The sequence below is a fragment of the Gadus macrocephalus genome, chromosome 2 (assembly GCF_031168955.1).
Source record: "Gadus macrocephalus chromosome 2, ASM3116895v1".
Classification (NCBI taxonomy): Eukaryota; Metazoa; Chordata; class Actinopteri; order Gadiformes; family Gadidae; genus Gadus; species Gadus macrocephalus.
The window spans coordinates 7,837,394-7,855,577 of NC_082383.1; the positions used below are offsets into that span (position 1 = coordinate 7,837,394).

At 47.2% G+C, this 18,184-nt stretch overlaps 1 protein-coding gene across 1 annotated transcript in view; it reads left to right on the plus strand.

Annotated features, from left to right (window-relative positions):
* Window positions 1-18,184, plus strand: part of srcin1a (SRC kinase signaling inhibitor 1a) — an 82,405-nt gene that overhangs the window by 1,992 nt on the left and 62,229 nt on the right. The window lies entirely within an intron of this gene.

Sequence of the window (18,184 nt, forward strand, 5' to 3'; positions counted from 1 at the left end):
CTTATCCGTCCCCGGTTAATAGATAGATTTGATGTTTTATGTTCAGAAAAACATGCAAGTTTTGCAAAACCATGAAAAAGAAATGGAACTAAGCATTGACCCGAGAGGTCTTCAAATTGGTATTGATAGTTTGCTTATGTGTGTGTGTGTGTGTGCGTGTGTGAGTGTGTGCACTGTGTGTTTGTGTGCGCGCATGTGTGCAATTCTGTGTGTTTGTGTTTCTGTGTGTGCACGACCAAAAGCAAACATCACTGTTCCTTTACAAAGCATCAAAAGTGTGGTATGTGTGTGTGTTTGTGCGTGTGTGTGTTTGTGTGACCCTGGCAAACCCATGACGGTAAACCTGTTGCAAGCATGTTGCACCGCTCTTGGGGTAGGGGGGGGGGACGGCTGATCCAATCAGAATGCACTGATGGGCGTGGAACCGGCCGCGAAGCGCCACGGAGCATCAGAAGAACACCTAGTGCGTGTGTGTGGGGGGAGTGACAGTGTGAACGGGAGTGAGAGCGATGGCTGACACTCCCAGTGAACGCACAAACACTTTCCCGAGGAGAAAAACCAGGGTGTCACAGCCCTTCCCCTTCCTCACCCCTCCTACTACCCGCGTCCCTTGGCGTGTCTGGCGCTCCTTTGCCTCCAAGCCACCTGGAGCCCTGATCGCCCAGTCACTCGCGCGCGGCGTTCGCCTCGGCATGACGGGCAAGAGGAGGGAGAGGGACGACGCCAAAGAGGGGCCGAAGACGAAAGGAAGTTTGAGTGAGCAAAGACCGCGAAACGAGGACGAGAAGTGTGCAGGTAAGGGGAGGGGAGGTGGAGTTGAGGGCCCCGGCTGTGGTTGGAGAGGTGTAGCTGGAGGGGTGGGGGGGGTGGGGGGGGGGTTGGGGGTGAAGGTATAGTCAGGGGGCCCCTCGCTATAGTTGGAGTTATAGCTAGGGGCCATATCTATACCTTAATAGACCTTACAAAGGACAATCGAAGCAGCGGCTCTGCTTTCCTGGAGTATTGATTGCATAACATTGATTATTACTCTGGGTGCTTTGAATGGACCAGTGGATATGTTGTTCACGTCCTTCTCCTCGTTGAAGTACATTGGCACCATTTAGAATGACCGTCCGACAGCGCTTGGTGTTTGACATGGCCACAACGTCGACCTCTAATGTTTCTCCTTTTTAGAAACGCACGTCCTGCCAGCACTTTGAACAGATGTTGACAGATGTTTTTTTTTTTTTTTTCAGCGAGGCACTCTAGTTAAATTTACTTTTTGCAACGTTTGCAATGTCTCGTTCTCGAATGAGTGTTGTCTCCACGTAGTTCCTGCTCGGTGTTGCTCGGAAGATTCAGCACGAGACGTCCACTCTGGACCCGGTAACGGCATAGCAAAGGGTCACTCCGTGGTCCGGTTGAACTTCAGTTTACCGTCTCTGATGCTTCGTAACCCGCAATCCAAAGCTTCTCCCTTGGAGCGTTGTGTGTTCGTGCTTCGGGGTTGGTAATTAATTCTCTTGTACTCTACACTGTGTGTAGTGTGTCTGTGCCGAGGGGGGGTAGGGCGTGTGTGTTCTCGCGGCAGCCCCGAGGCTAATCAGCCATAAACAAGTGACCACGTGACCAACGTCCAGGGGTCATGGCCGCGTTATTGGTCGTTGCCACCAGCCCCTCGTAGCCATAGCAGCCGTCCGAGCGCTCTCGGGAAAAAAACGCGGGGTTCATCGGTTCTCGACTCCTCGTCCGAGCGACTCACGGCGGCGAAGCGAGGCGGCCATTTGCTACAACTGTAACGTGAACAGAGTTTTGGCTTCGCCAAATCGCACGGCGTCAGAAGCAAACCCCCTGGCGCCGAGCGGGGAAGCCTTGCCGCTGGTGCTCGTCATAGTAAATGGAGGCAGGCAGCCAGCCCCGTCCTAAGCCCATTACGGAGATGTACCCGCATACACTCCCAGGATGAACCGTGGAGAATAGTCCTGAAGTAGATTAAGCAAAGTCAAGATGTAAGCCTAGCGTTAGCTTGACAGAGTGCTAATGCCTGTTCCGATATTTCCATTGTGCAGCGGCAGCAGATCCTTAGTGCTTTATTTCCCTCAGTGTGTTCCACCTAGTATGTTAGGCTTATGCTGTGTACGCACATTAACATTGTGTCTGCCCCTTCCCCTTGCCTCCGCTGCTAGTTAGGCAGAGTCGTGTTGTTTGGGAACAACGGCTTCAGTTGGATGGAGTGTGAATGTATGAAACGTAATGAAAAGCCCAATTTTTACCCTCAGGACATTATTTAGACTACATGCGGTGCGTTGGCGATAAGGTGGCAGAGATTTGTTATTTGCCACATTTCACACGGACACTCGTACGAACGGCAGAAGGATTCACAGGAGATGGAGAGAAGGACATGCACTAAACAATTTATTCAGTTATAATTCGTAGTGATTATTTTAAATTAAAAAAATGACATGGACACGATTTAAAATGTGACCAAGAATAATGTTGTTTTGTATGTTTATTGTTTACCGCAACAAGTCGTAAGTTGCTTCAGTTTGCACCTGCTGATTCTCTGGGTCCAAGCTGCACAAAGCCCAAGATTGCTGTTTCGTGATTGGCTGATGATGATGCAATGCTTTACGCCAGCAAAGCTGCTTGCTTTGAGGGCATTTGTGATGTAATTGACCATGCGCTGCCTTTCCCTTGATGTAGTGATATTAAAGTCAATTTGCTTAGTGAATTTTGAACAATGCCCGTCGATCTACCCCATCTGGGACCATGTTTACATTAGGAGCTGGACTAGCATTGAGGTTTTTTTTTTGAATAGCTGCCGGTTTCTAAGCCTTATCTTAGGTTTCGTCCAGGCAGTGTCCTTTTTCCAACCTAATCCACACCGTACTACCTCGTACTGTGTGTGTGTGTGTGTGTGTGTGTGTGTGTGTGTGCGTGTGTGTGTGTGTGTGTGTGTGTGTGTGTGTGTGTGTGTGTGTGTGTGTGTGTGTGTGTGTGTGCGTGTGTGCGTGTGTGTGTGTGTGTGTGCGTGTGTGCGTGTGTGCGTGTGTGCGTGCGTGCGTGCGTGCGTGCGTGCGTGCGTGCGTGTGTGTATGTATGAGAGAGAGAGTCTGCACACATACATGAATTAATGCATATTAATCATAGTAAAGTTATATAATTTAAAGGTTGTAGTATTTGGTAGTATTAATGAAAGAAATCAGACCGTCAGCTTTGAAAAGGCTCCTAAATATTTTCACTTTAGAAAACATATTGCGTTTTAACAATGTGTCAAAGGCGAGAGAGACACACACACTTAAACCTAGAAATCGTTCGTGTCACTAAATGGTGACCATTTCCCTCCATCCCTTGTTGAAACGTTAAAGATTTGCCAGCCCTATAGAATAGGCCTGATATCCTCCATCCTCACCTGGAGTTTCGTCCGGACTAAAATAGAAGCAGGCTTGGTCGTACATTATACTTGGAGAGGCGTTCATGACAAATAGGCCATACACAGCCATGGTCCCTGTGTCTCTGTGGTGTAGACTCCACAGACAGAACAGCAGAGAGGCAGTTTGTTCTGTCTTATTGTTTACACACAATAGGTTTCTGCTTTTACCAGTTACACGGTGAATACCAGTTTGTGTTTAATGTGTAGACTTGGGAACGAGAAAATCTATATTTTATCGTTGCAATTGTAAGTCTTTCGACGTCTGATTAGGCTATAGGCTTTGAATACATATTTTGAATTGAAGTCTGGGAGAATAGTGCAGGATCAGGTAGGAAATTGTCAGGCTTTCTGTGTGAGACATTAAATCTAGACGGATGTGTTAAAGATACCGGCTTATTCGACATGATAGGACAGCAGGCTTGTTCTCATCAGGTGAGAACCTTCCTTATGCTGCTGATAGACACGCCAAACATTTTTGGACTGTGCCCAAATCTCTTGCTTCCCGATCTCCTATCTCTTGTTTGTTCCCCTGAAAGGTTTGGACCAATGTAATGTATATAGGAGAGATACAGTCACCCACGACCAAAGGCCAGGCAGCAGCATGAAAGTCCAGTGTGTGGCGCCTTCGGCTTGGCTGTGAAATAGATTTCAATCTTGGCTAAACCACCCCACTAAACCTTTAACAGCCAGTAATGCAATTGTTTGTGTCTGTTTTGTTCTAATCGGTTTGTTTGGTTCGCTTACGGATGGAAGGTCTAGTTTGTAAGTCATTTGTGTGTGTTGTGGCTTTGTTGCGGTTGAGTGTGTACGTGTGTGTGTGCTTGTGTGTGTATGTGTTTGTGTATGATATGGTGTGTGTGTTAAGTAATTTATGTGTGTGTGTGTGTGTGTGTGTGTGTGTGTGTGTGTGTGTGTGTGTGTGTGTGTGTGTGTGTGTGTGTGCGTGTGCATGTGTGTGTGTGTGTGTGTGCGTGTGTGTGGTTGATGTACTGCATCAGTCTATTTGTATATATGTGTGTGCGTGTGTAGGTGCGTGCGTGCATTTGTCTGTGTGCAGTGTGTGCGACACAAATCTAATAAAGTGTGTGATTTTGTGTGTGTGTGTAATGTACTGTCTGTGTTTGTGTGTGTTAATAGATGTGTGTCTGTGGATGTGTGTGTGGGTTTTTAATGTGAAACTGTAGCAAACCACATCTACACTGTAACCTGGTGGCTCTTAATCACCTTCCCCCCCCCTCCACTGGGCGCTACCCTTCTCACAAGGAAAAGCAATCCCCAGCCTATCAGCCGCTAATATACGTTTAACGACTCCTAGCCAGCCAGCCAGTTGAGCCAGGATGGAGTCCCGTTAAACCCACTGCGCCGCAGCTTTTCACAGAAACGCCGGTTGCCATGCTGTGGAGTCACGTGTCCTCGTGAGTCTGATGCATGCTAAACTATCGCAGGCCATTAGGAGCGGAGCGCTTGAAAAGGTCGCATGCTGCTGTTTGTCTGTAAGGCCGGACTTTTCTTTTGGTTGGGTTCGCTCTTAATGGCCTGGTATCTTTCTCGGTGCTTGACTCATGGGCCAAAGGGTAATGGGTTTGAGCCCCGAATGACTGTGACACTGTACCTGTGCAGATGAGCGAGATGCAATTTTTTGCCTGAGCAAGACAACCTCTACCTGCTCCTCTATGACATGAAAAAATAATAGTACTAATAATAAAAATAATAAAACATTTTAAGCACTATCAAAGACACAAAGCCACTTGGCATTCATTTTAAAACAAACTCTATGCAAAATAAGCTAAATAGATACATATATACACATCTATCCATACATACATATATACATACATGCATACATATATACAGACATATACTGATATATATACAGACATACGTTTGGGTGTGAATGTTGGGAGTGAGTCAGAGTTTCTCGTGTGGCGGGAAGGGAATTGAAGACGGTTAGGGCAGTGCTTTGGTAGGAAACCGTGTACGTCACCTCGGATTAAAAGTGTGTGTGCCCGACGACTGAACACACACTCACATATCACAGGGGAAGTACAGAACGACAGAGGGGGACGGGCGAGAGCAGAAGCGGGTGGGGGGGACGGGGGGACGGACCATGGCGACTCATGAGCTGCTGCTGTAGTCATTAGTGATGAGCGCAGAGCATGAAGAAGCAGAGCGCCACACTTTGTGTTGAGCGCGTGCTATTGTGTCCCGGCGGAAGGAGTGTGAGTCATTGGTCGTCGTGATGCACACGGAGAGGAACAAAGTCGGCCGGCGTGTGATGTTTGACCTTGCTCAATGACGGGCCCCTTCTGTGACGGCGGGTTTTTGGTTCCTCACAGAGGGGCCCGTTATTAAAGGCGGACTCGTCAGATCCGATCGGACATCTTCATTACCCGTGAAGTGAATCCTCGTCGTTCTTTGATGTTTTTTTGCCTGTATTGGCATAATTGGCTTGCCCTTAAATCCCCACTATGAAACCTGAACATGCACCTGTCTTATGCATGCATTATGCAGCGCACGGAGATAAAGCCGTGCGGGAGATCATCAGGCGTTGGATGCACAGCTGACAGCACAAAAAAACGTGCCTTCATGCACTACACCCTGTTTTTTTCCCCCCCATGGTTACTAAGGAATCAAGAGGCTCACAGAGGTGTTGGAAGGGGCTGAGGTGATTGTGTGTGTGTGTGTGTGTGTGTGTGTGTGTGTGTGTGTGTGTGTGTGTGTGTGTGTGTGTGTGTGTGTGTGTGTGTGTGTGTGTAAACTGTTGGGGTTTTCAATCATTATGAATTAGGAGATGCCTTCATCAGATCTATTGGCAGCAGTGCGAAATCAACCTCTACACACCCTTCATTTGGTCAGGTGTTTTGCCACACACACTCTAACAAGCATGCATGCAAACTGACACACACACACACCGACACCGACACACACACACACACACACACACACACACACACACACACACACACACACACACACACACACACACACACACACACACACACACACACACACACACACACACACACACACACACACACACACACACGCACACACACACACACACCATCAAACACATGGTATCTTTTTATTTTTTTCTCTCCCAATGCAGTCTCTTCTACAGTCGTCGTTTTGGTACTTCCACCCTTAAGCCAAGCCCATCAAGCAGGCCAGTTACTGTCTCACTGCATGCCGTGTCCTTGACAACGATTTTCTCGCCCTTGAAAAGAATATCGAGCTTCTGATGCGGTCGTTCCGCGGCTCTGTCGAGGTAAAGGCGTCCTCCTTTTAATAGGCCTACTGAGCTGTTCCTCCCCTCCCTCCCTCTTCCCTATTACGAGACAAAGCATCAACGTCACTGGGCACAGCCAGTCTCTGTATCTCTGCAGCCGCATATATCAAGCAATTGATCTTTCTGCAGTTGTTTGTAGAACTGAGTGCAGCCGCCCCTGACCTTTCAAGTCTGGCCTCACTGATGGGGTAAGAATGGGGTGTCTGAGTTTGTGCGTGTGCGTGCATGTGTGTTGCCTTTCTCACTTATAATAGCTCTAATTGGACAGTAGCTGAAAAAATATTCCATTCAATTTGAGGACGTGACAAATTGAATCTAGAATGGAAAGATTGGAGGGATGTTAAGAATTAGAGATTTTGTTAATGCTCTATACAACCTGGAAGTTGCGTGTGTGTGTGTGTGTGTGTGTGTGTGTGTGTGTGTGTGTGTGTGTGTGTGTGTGTGTGTGTGTGTGTGTGTGTGTGTGTGTGTGTGTGTGTGTGTGTGTGTGTGTGTGTGTGTGTGTGTGTGTGTGTGTGGGTGGGTGGGTGGGTGGGACAGTCAGACAGGGGGCTATAGGGTTTTTGACTCCCATCCAAGAGGATCAAGGTGAGCACTCTGTGCAGGGTGCGTGGAGCAATACTCATAAACCCCTACATCCTTTTTAATATCCCCCCATCTGCATTCCCTGTAAGTCACTTTCAAATAAAAGTGTCTCCTGAAATGACTTCATCATAAATAATAATCATGCGTGATCAATGGCGATGCTCCCTTGGAATGCTCCAGTGGCTGAACCCCAACCCCCCCCCCCCCCCCCCTTCCCCCCCCCCCCCACACACACACACACACACACACACAGACACTCCTCCTCAAAAACAACAGCCACACATCAACGCATCTGAGCTGTCTGACAAAAGTTTATTGATGATAGGCCCCGTTTTTTATGCCCGCCCCACCTCCTGTGTGTGTGTCTGAGTTTGTGCGTGTGCGCGCATAGTCCCTGGCGAGAGTCCCTCCAGCGGAAAACAGGAAAACAGGAAATGGTCGCAGAGCTGTAATGAGAAGCTCCAGGATTTGGCACCAAGTCCTTTTCGGCCTTTTCCTCTACTCTGCCAAAAACAGACACCCCGGAGAGCAGAAGTGCATGCAGATGCCTTGCTACATCTTGACATGCACCCACCCCTGCCCCCCCCTGAACTCCAGCCCCCCACCACCACCCTCATCTATTATTTTGCACATTCATCTCTTCTTGGGTGGATATTGGATTTTGTATTTTTCCGGGCCAAGATACAGAGATTGGAGGAGGAGCCATGTGGTATTCACGGTATTCTTCGGCTTGTTGACAATGGGTCTATCATTAGTACAGTATTGCTTCCCCCGTCTACAGACGCTGTGCGTCTTTGGCAAGGAAAAGAGGGGCATTAGCACATTTTACCAGAATCAATCGCTTGCTTGGTTCCCTCGCTTACATTTCACTGGAAATATCTCGGCAATTTCTGGGAGATTGAAATAGCGCCCAGAGGGCGGCTGTTTGGGAAACATTTGTGTGCTTATTGTTTTGTGACTCTTTTTAGTTTTAGTTTCAACCATCTCCCCTCCTGTAATGGATTTGTAAAGAAAACGTTTTTTTAATATTTTTTCACATTTCTTTAAAGGAACGCACTCCTTTGGTGGACTTTGTGGGAATCGCCAAAGTCACTCTGTCTTCGTGACTTCAGTAATACCCTTCCTCTCTTCCGTCACACCTTTTTTTTCCTTTCAATGCCGATAAACAAGTCAAATATTTCAATGAGATGTAAAGGACAGCAGCTGCTATTCCCTTTAATGTTGTTACAGGCAGACACACACACACACACACACACACACACACACACACACACACACACACACACACACACACACACACACACACACACACACACACACACACACACACACACACACAGGACTTGAAACTGATCTCACCTGCATTAGCAGTCTGTCAGTGTTTAAGCACATTAAACCCGCTGTTGATCTCCTGCATGCCAATAGGTTCCTGGAAGAGATAGGATTCTGCAGATTCTGCCAGGGAAGACACACTAAGTGTGTGTGCATGTGTGGGTATGTGTGGGCTGTTTACCCTTGTCCATTACAATAAGGCCACAAGAGAAAGTATTTTCTTTTCAAAATATGAATATCTTTTACTTTCAGATCGTGTTTTCTCCCGTGGCTTTGTGTGGACTTTATTTGGATGTTAACATCGGGGGACAGTGTATTTACCTATCTGTGCCTGTGCCTTGTTTTCTTGAACTTTTGACTCTGTGTGAGGGTGTGTGTGTGTGTGTGTGTGTGTGTGTGTGTGTGTGTGTGTGTGTGTGTGTGTGTGTGTGTGTGTGTGTGTGTGTGTGTGTGTGTGTGTGTGAGGTTGTGTGGTTCCTCTCATGTCCTTTGTGTGGTTAATGAGGTACAGCTGTTGTTGCATGATTCATAGGCCATGGAGGAGGGGACACACTGCAGCTGTCTGCTCAGAGAGGCTTGACTTCTGTGGGTTGTCACTCAAGTATTACACGCCGGACCGGTCATCTACCGGTTCACCTGCGAATGATCACCAACACACACACATACTCACCCCAGTGGGTGGTCTCTTAATTCCTGCTGTTCACACAAGTCATGCCGTCAGGGCAATTGATGAGGCGTCACCTGCTCTTGGCGAACGGCCATTAAAGATAGTCGCGATCAATAACGTTGGCGGGGGTAGAAAACGCAGGATAGCGCAGGGAAGAGGGAAAAAAAGCCATTGGATGAGACAGCAGGGGTTGCTGCTCGGACAATTCTTCAGCAGGGTGGCAGTGGTGCAAACGGGATGACAAGGCTTCTTCCCTTCTGCTCCCCATCTCACTCTTCACCCCCCTTACTTATCCTTTTTTCTTCGTCTTCTTCTTCTTCTTCTTCTATTATTGTCTAGTCCTAATGGCTGCCTGGACGCAGCCTGAGGCGAGCTATTGATTTCCCTCCCTTTCTTTCGCCGATCATATGACGGGGGCCTGGCGAAGTGATTCAGCTCTGGGTCTCTCACCCCGAGTCCTCAGATCCATCTATCCATGACCCTAGGCCTGTCGCAGCACAGCCATGAACCCCCCTGCTTAAAGCTTGACCTTCCGTAATGATCTGTGGAGCGCATGTGGAATTCTCTCTGCTGCTGGGACCCCAAGAACACAGGGTTAGATTAGTTTAGGATTCAAGTCTCCTGCAGAACTAAAGTTTAAAACGAATAAAGGAAAATGTCATTAAACAGCCTGGAAATGTGTGAGTCTAACGATGGGCGGTTCAGCATCTTTGGAAAAGGCAGCAATGTTATTTGCGGTTGATATGAGCTCAAATTAGTCGCAGTGTAACCTTAAACTTTCGTACGGGCTCAGTGACAACGCATGTTTCGATGTGACCTTTGCGATCCGATTGTGCAAGGACGCATAACTGTCATGTTTCAGACTCTCCCAGATCAGATCTAGGTTTCATTTGTGATCTGGAGTGCCGGGTTGCATTGTCGTCAGATCTTAGTAGTAGGGTGGAAACAATCTTGGCACAATATGGACAAGGAACTTCAAGTGTCAAGTCTGGACGAACAGTCTGTGATTGGATCTGGCAGATTCCATCACAAGATTCGTAGAGAACAACCAAGCCTCACACTTCAATGATGAGGATTAAGAGTTCAGACAACAGTGAAGTACAAATAGTAATGTTGACAGGAATTTTATTTTTGACCCACAAATAAACGCATGCATGGATATGCAACCATGGTATAATTGTTAATGCCAGCTAAGATGATTGATTGATTGATTTATTTGATAGGATTTGATGGGGAAATAAAACTTTTGAACTTTGTATATTATGCAGAATATCTGTCTTATCTGCAAGATTTCCTTTTGATGAGAATTCTGGTGCATTTTTCAACTTCATTCCTTCAAAAGAGGCTGTTTTGCATTACTGTCAAAATGACCAACAGAACTCACTCTCAACATTCATGAATGAATCTCTCATTCTTATCTGGTTATCACCTATTCTTTGAATTAAAAAAAATAAGCCAATTATTTGCCTTAGTTTAAAATGGCCTGAAGAGAAATTAAGGCTGAAGACACCAACACTGAATTTGTATTTTTATTTATAAAATTTCTAATCAAGCTGAGCTATTTGGTTAAAGTATCTCTTATCCTTGTGTGTGAGTGTGTGTGTGTGTGTGTGTGTGTGTGTGTGTGCGTGTGTGTGTGTGTGTGTGTGTGTGTGTGTGTGTGTGTGTGTGTGTGTGTGTGTGTGTGTGTGTGTGTTTGTTTGTGTATGTGTGTGTGCGTGTGTGTGTGCGAAGGAGAGTGTTTTTGTGTGTGTTTCTCTTTAGATAGATCAGACCCATGTGCATGAGCAATTTCTTTTAGCATGGAGTAAATCAGCAGAGTGCCAATTTGCACCTGTGCCATATTTCTTTAAAATAGAGCTATACAAGCATCATAACCGTAATGACCGTATTAAGCTTGCCTTTCTCACTCATAATAGCTCTAATTGGACAGCAGCTGAAAAAATATTCCATTCAATTTGAGGACGTGAGACAAATTGAATCTCGAATGGAAAGATTGGAGTGATGTTTGGCAGAATTAGCGATTTTTGTTAATGCTGTTAATGTGTGTGTGTGTGTGTGTGTGTGTGTGTGTGTGTGTGTGTGTGTGTGTGTGTGTGTGTGTGTGTGTGTGTGTGTGTGTGTGTGTGTGTGTGTGTGTGTGTGTGTGTGTGTGTGTTTGTGCATGTGTTTGTGTGTGTGCATGTGTGTGTGCCTGCGTGGTTTGGGATAAGATTCTAAGCATGTCATATTTCTTGAATTGGTGTGAATTATTTTTGTTTATTCAAACTCATGGCTTGTCAATGTTTTTTATCAAACAATTTTAATTCAGGAAAACAAAATCAAATACCGTCAAATAACCATAACATAGCACACAGGGTGGCGCTAACTATATACCTACTTTTCAGGAAAATGTAAACAATTATATTAATATACATCTGGTCAGCTAACAGACTCTGCCTGAGGATCGAAGTGGTGAGGTCTGAATTAGTGATATTCTGATGCTAAACACACTCCTGAATAACCCTTAATAACATAATTAGAAATAAATTATGGATTTCCTTAGCCTGGATATACCCAGGCTGCCTTGCGCGCGATTTCATTTCGTGCTGCTAGGCAGCCTGGATTCCATGGATCCGATTTTCGCCTGAGATAGGGAACCAATCACAGAACGGCAAGACGATGACAACGTCTATGCGACACACCCATCGTCTTCTTCCTCACCGAATTTCTGTCGCTCTACATACGTCATCTGGTATAATTGATACGATTGGCTATGAACTACGTACAGACTCATATGATAGACATTCATAACGCCCAAAAACAGCTCCGGGCAATCGCAAACCACGGCTCAAATACGAGAAAAGAATGTGTGGTTCCCAGACCTCATCTCAATGTAGATTGAGGTGAGGTCTGGCGTTAGCCAGGCTAGGATTTCCTCTCTCCGTCACTTTAATTGCACAACATAAAACAACATGGGCAATTAAATGGAACACACACAACTATTAAAAAAATTAGAAACAGCTTTAGCCTTCTTAACTTCGATAAAATGAATAATCATCAAATCATCAAAAGTAACTACTTGCATTTCTATTCATCGTCATCACGGTATACAGTGGCAGAAACAGTAGAATTGGTGAATAATCTGGTAAATGTCATGCCATCTCTGGTATCGATCGGCTGGGTTTCCTGTGTTGTGTTCGTGGCTGTATATTAAGGAAGTGCTATTATTGTTCCAATCCGTTTATATAGGGACATATGGAGACGCGTAGAGGAAGGGATGTCGGTGTAGAATGTCATCCAAAGGAAAGGTCATTAAAGTCGAACGTTTAGATCCAATGTATGAAAGAAGCTTGATAAATGGCCATGAGGATCGCACATAGCACCAAGACAAAATAAAATTGGATATCGTTGCACGAATGTGTCCCGTTCCCTTCACTTTAAGTCAAACCAAGACGGGGAGCGACTAACAAGTGGTTAATATTCTGTATTGTTTCACGTTGAAATCAAATCAGGCAGTACCATACACATGGTACTGCCATAACATTACACACGTATTTGGATTCATATTCATATGCTTGTTTCTGCAGAATAAGATAAAAGCTTTAGACTATCATACCTTACAGTGGGAACAAAGTGATTTGGGCTGCATGCCAATCATTTTTTTTAGCACACTGGCTGATTCACTGCCCAATAGTGAAGCTCACTCGCACACAAACGCGCCGTACGACCGGACTCAGAATGGTACTCACACCCTGCGACCTCACCTTTGTTGACTCCTGGCCCGGCCAATCAGTCCAGCTGGCTGCAGCTGCTCTCCCCGGCCCTGTGGCCCGTGATTATGGAGATGTGTTTCAGCTGTGCAGCGGCCTCCACCGTGAGGAGCTGTCCAGGGTGCTGATCCACCGGCTGTAGGCAGCCCGACTGCATTTGCTCTCTTTTGTAAAAGGGGCATCAGGTAAATGAAGGACTGCGTGGACTTGCATGCGGTGCTGGGTGTGATTCAAGTGACTCATTCCCAATTGTCATGATTGTTTTCTTTTGTAAAATACCAGAATTTGAAAAGTGAATGTTAACTAAAGAGATGTACCCACGCTCTGAATTCAATCTATCATTAGAACAAGAATGAAAACACGATAACAACACTCATCACAATTGAAAGTTATATTTCTTGGTTTATATTTAATATTTCCCCTGCGGTCTAGTCCACACGCTGAGTGTCACCAGGGCCTGGCGTTTATACGTATAGAGCTGTCTATAGGAGGGGCAGCGGGGGAGCTCCGGCCCCCCCCATATACCGACGGCACCTGGGGCAGGCAGCCACGCTGCAGCCAGCAGCCTCTCATGGAGGACGGCCTTTCATCTGGGGCCTTTATTAGAACGCTTTCAGCCGGAGCGAACGCTCCAATGTAAAGAGGAACAGGAGAGTGCAGCAAGGGATGCTGGGAAACTGAAGAGCAGAAAGCAAGGGGTTGGGGGTGGGTGGGTGGGTGGGTGGGTGGGGAAGGGAGGGAGAGGGAAGAAGTGCCTCTCTACCCTCGAGCCCGCTCGCGCCGGCCGTGGCTTTGAATAAGCTGAAGAATGCAGATGTTGATAGAATAGACGGTAAGGGGCTGGGGGGTTGTCCGTGTGTGTGGAGGGGACAGATGGGGTTGTGTCTTATAAGAAAGGTTCTATCTATGTCATCTGTTGACGCCGGGCCCTATAGCCTGCATCATCCTCCCCCCCCCCCCCCCCCCCCCCCTCCCCGCTCTCCCTCTCTCTCTCTCTCCCTCTGTCGCTGTCTCTCTCCCACTCTCTCTCTGTTATCTAGAATGTTACAGTAGAGAGGGACCACCATACAGTAGGACACACCACGCATCCGGGTCTCGAAACGGGCGAGGGGCTGGGTGGGCGTCGGGCGTAGGGTGTAGCACGGGTGAAGAGAGGTGAAGCTGGAGGAAGTCTGGAGGAATGTATCCACAGGACTACTACGTGCGCGTCTCTGACGGAGGGGCTGCCGCCTCTGCCGGTGGTGATGGTGGTGATGGTGGTGATGGGGGTCACGTACTGGTGTGGGCACCCAGGATCGATGACGTTGAATGGGGTAAGTCGTGCGATCCTGTGCAGCTCAACCAGTGGAGAGAGCACGGGTTAAAGCTGCGAGGGTTAGGGGTTTGAGTCCCAATCACAGTTTGATGTATATTATATGTTCTTTACTGTCAATGTCGAGTCTGGTTATCCCCTTAGATGTTCCCATTTCAAAGCCGCATTTCAAAGCTGCATTTCAAAGGCACCTTTAGAAGCTTCCACGGGTTTGGAATGTGTTCGCTTTGGCTAAAAGTGACTGTGCATGTTTAGCCAGCGGTGTTGATCCAGTAAACAGTAACTTGCATCTGTTCCTGTTTACCATCATCAAGTTTTATATCGTTTTTTCCCCCCTTTTTGTGTTTGTGCGTGTGTGCGTCTGCGCGTGTGCACGTTTGCATTTGTGCGCGTGTGACACGTTCATCTTAAACACACAAACCAGGCATGGTTTCCATCGCCTCATGAATCATTCAGGCCTACATTGTCTTTGCCAGGTCAAGCCTGAGAGAACATTGATCGCACCCAATAGCCCCTCCACCCCTCTGATTTGAACACTACTCCTGTACACACACCCACCCACCCACCAAGCCACCATCACACACACACACACACACACACCCCTCTTGCTCCGCCCACCTCTCTTTCCCTGGCTGCGGGGTTTGTGTGCACTCGCTATGTGCGTACATTAGCATTTTGGCAGATTGTTGTCTTTAGCAGTTCTTGGTAGCCCCTACACCCCCCCAGGGTGGAGGAGGTGGGGGTGTTTGGGGGGGGGGGGGGGTTGGGATGGCAAGCACAGCAGATAAGATGCACTTCTCTGAAGATGCTGCTAGACGGGGACTGGCGTGGTTATGAATGCAAGCTGTCGCTTCTTCATGAGGAGACGTCAGGAAAAAGAATGACATTTGCGGAAAGACAAAAAGGAAGGTTGCTATATTTGGCAGTGGTTGCCTCCTTTTCCGTTGCCATGATGACGTATGTGAAATGTGACCCACCCCCCAAAAACAGAAAGACCAAGCTCATGGGTGTGTCGATGTGTGTGTGTGTGTGTGTGTGTGTTTCTGTGCCGGTACGTGTTTGTTGTGTGTGTGTGTGTGTGTGTGTGTGTGTGTGTGTGTGTGTGTGTGTGTGTGTGTGTGTGTGTGTGTGTGTGTGTGTGTGTGTGTGTGCTTCAGTTCTTCCCTCCCACACCTCACTCCTCCACAAAGGCAAGCTACTGTTTAGAGCGATCGGCATTCATTCTATTGTTGCTGATGTTGTTGTCCACACTGTTGTTGTTGTCTGTATGCTTCTTTGTTTAAGGGGTTCATCAGACAAGCTGTTTCAAAAAGCTTGCTAAACCGTGTGCATTGTGAAATTTTCTGAGCTGGCATGTTCTGCACATAAACAGGCGGGATGAAACCAAAGAGCGAATGACTCCCTCCTCTTTGCTCAGACAATCAAACATGGATAATCACTTCTGGCACAATCTTAATCAGGAGCGATTCTCTTCAGAAATGAGCTGCGCATATGGATGTCTGCAGCGTTTGTGTGTATGTGTTTGTTTTTCTGTTTGTGTGTGGGGTGTGTTTGAGTGCGTGTTTGTATGTGTGGGGGGGGGGGGGGGGGGGGGGGGGGTCTGTGGGTATGGATGCGTTTGTATTTCTGTGGGTGTGCTTCCTAGCGTGCTCTCGCAGAAAAAAAAAAAAAAACATAATCCCACCAATTTAAATGTTGCCATCGCAGCATTCACAGCAACAACTTAATTGTGCTCGCTAATCACAATCTGTAGCCTTCATGCCCGCTCTAAACGGCATCCTTTTGCGTGACTCAACAGCTTCTAATCGCACCGTTTATAACGTAAAAAATGTCTCAACAATTTTGGAGATGGGCCAATTGTTTTTGTTCAGCGTTGAAATTTGCAATTGTCCATGGGACTTTCTCCTTCCCACTGTTTTGTCGTCATTTGACCTCTTGAATGCTGAATGCATGAGTTACAAACAATGACCTGTCAATCATGCCGGGGTAGGTGAAACATGCCTTTCAGGCCGTTCACAGTGGAAGTGGAGTTAAAATAAAAACTCTCAACGGCTGTGTTTTTTTGACAGCCGCCGACGCCGTGACGACGTCCATTGTGCTGACAACAATAAGCATAATCAATGTGCGGAGTGTCGCCGGGACCTGAGTGTCTATTTCCCCACAAGATCGGATTTAGAATAATTACGTCGGAAACCGCAATCTATGAATCCCCTGTCACTCAGACATCCGGGGAGTGGAAAGGGGAGCATTGTCTACCGCGTCTCTTGTCGGAGAAAGTCAAGGTGGAAGTGGTGGGCAGAAGAAAAACACATGAATCATGGAGTGGTATTAGGCGGTGGGGGGGGGGGGGGGGGGGGGGGGGTGACGAGGGAAGAGGATAATAGTGTGGAGTGATGGGGGAGAGAGAGGCAGGTTGGGGAGGAGTAGGAGAGGGGGGTCCCTAGCCCCCCCCCACACACTGGGCTAGACCCCCCGCAGGCAGTGCACAGCTCACTGCGGATCCCCGGTGTGCAAGGGACAGCTGAAGGACAGGGAGAGAGAGAGGGGGGAAGGAGCGGTAGAGAGAGAGAGAGAGGGGGGGGAGGAGAGAGAGAGAGGGGGAGAGAGAGAGAGAGAGAGAGAGAGAGGGGAGAGAGAGAGAGAGGGTGAGAGAGAGAGGGAGAGAGGAGAGGGGGAAAAGGAGAGAAAGAGAGAGAGGATGAATAGAGTATGGAATTACTGTGGATGAAGCATGTCATAGTTTGTTTATTTTTAACAAATCCTCTCAATAAGTTACATTGAAGCTAATTACATTAGCCCAGAGCACACACACTTGTATTACTACTACATGTGGGGTAATGGCACAAAATACCATTGCTCCCAATTCATTAGTATGCTATTGTAGCACTCGTGGTATCGTTCTTGGATGGAGTGCATGAATTAACATTTTCAAAATGTATGAGTTTAATGAACATGCATATGCACCAAGATGTTTAACACTGTTTGGGTTTAAACTTGTTTTATAAATGTCCATGCATTCTAGAAGAAGGAAACTCAGGGAACTGTGCACAGTTTACAAAATGGCTCATATGAATCAGCGTGTCCAACGACTTGCCTTTGCTTCTGATACTCTTAACATGGCATAGGTTAGCCTGGCAGTCGTTGTTCCCCTACTCGTGCAATGAATCTCACCGCGACACTCGTGTTAGCGTTAGCCTTATCCTTATCCTTCGTGCTCTGGATCATCCCTCCCTCGTCCCTATGAAGAGCCAATCTCCCCTCATCTCTCGCTCCATCACTCTTTCGCTTTTTTGCGCCTCATCGCTCTCGGCGCCTCAGCGAGGCTGAACCGCTAATCCCCGCTAAGTGGCTCCGCCATGGTCGGATGTCAGAGTTGTGACTCAAATGACTTCCTCTCCGCTTTTCCCCCCCTCCCTTTCTTATTTTTATTTTATTTTCTGTGTCCTCGCCGGAACCCGAAAAAACCATACATCCTCCGCCATTTGATGTCCCATCAACTTGAATGAACTGTTGTGGTGTGCTCAGTCCGTTCCTCCTCTAAAGTAAATAGGATGAGCCTGGGATCTATAAGCACGCGTCGGTTGGTCCATCCCCGCTACCATCGTGCAAGTTAGTCTTGATACCGCCCAACGAATTTCCCGACCGCTTGATCAATGAACGCAATCTGAGTTCAAACGAGTCGGAAAAACGAGCTGAGATATGTATTCATCTGAAGAGGTGGCTGCAGTTCCCTGGCCCATTGGCAGCCTTTAATCATCTATGGGAAGATTATATTGAAAGTTATTGAAATTCCTGGGCTGGCGTTATATAAATCACAGAGGTCTGGAAAGAGCTA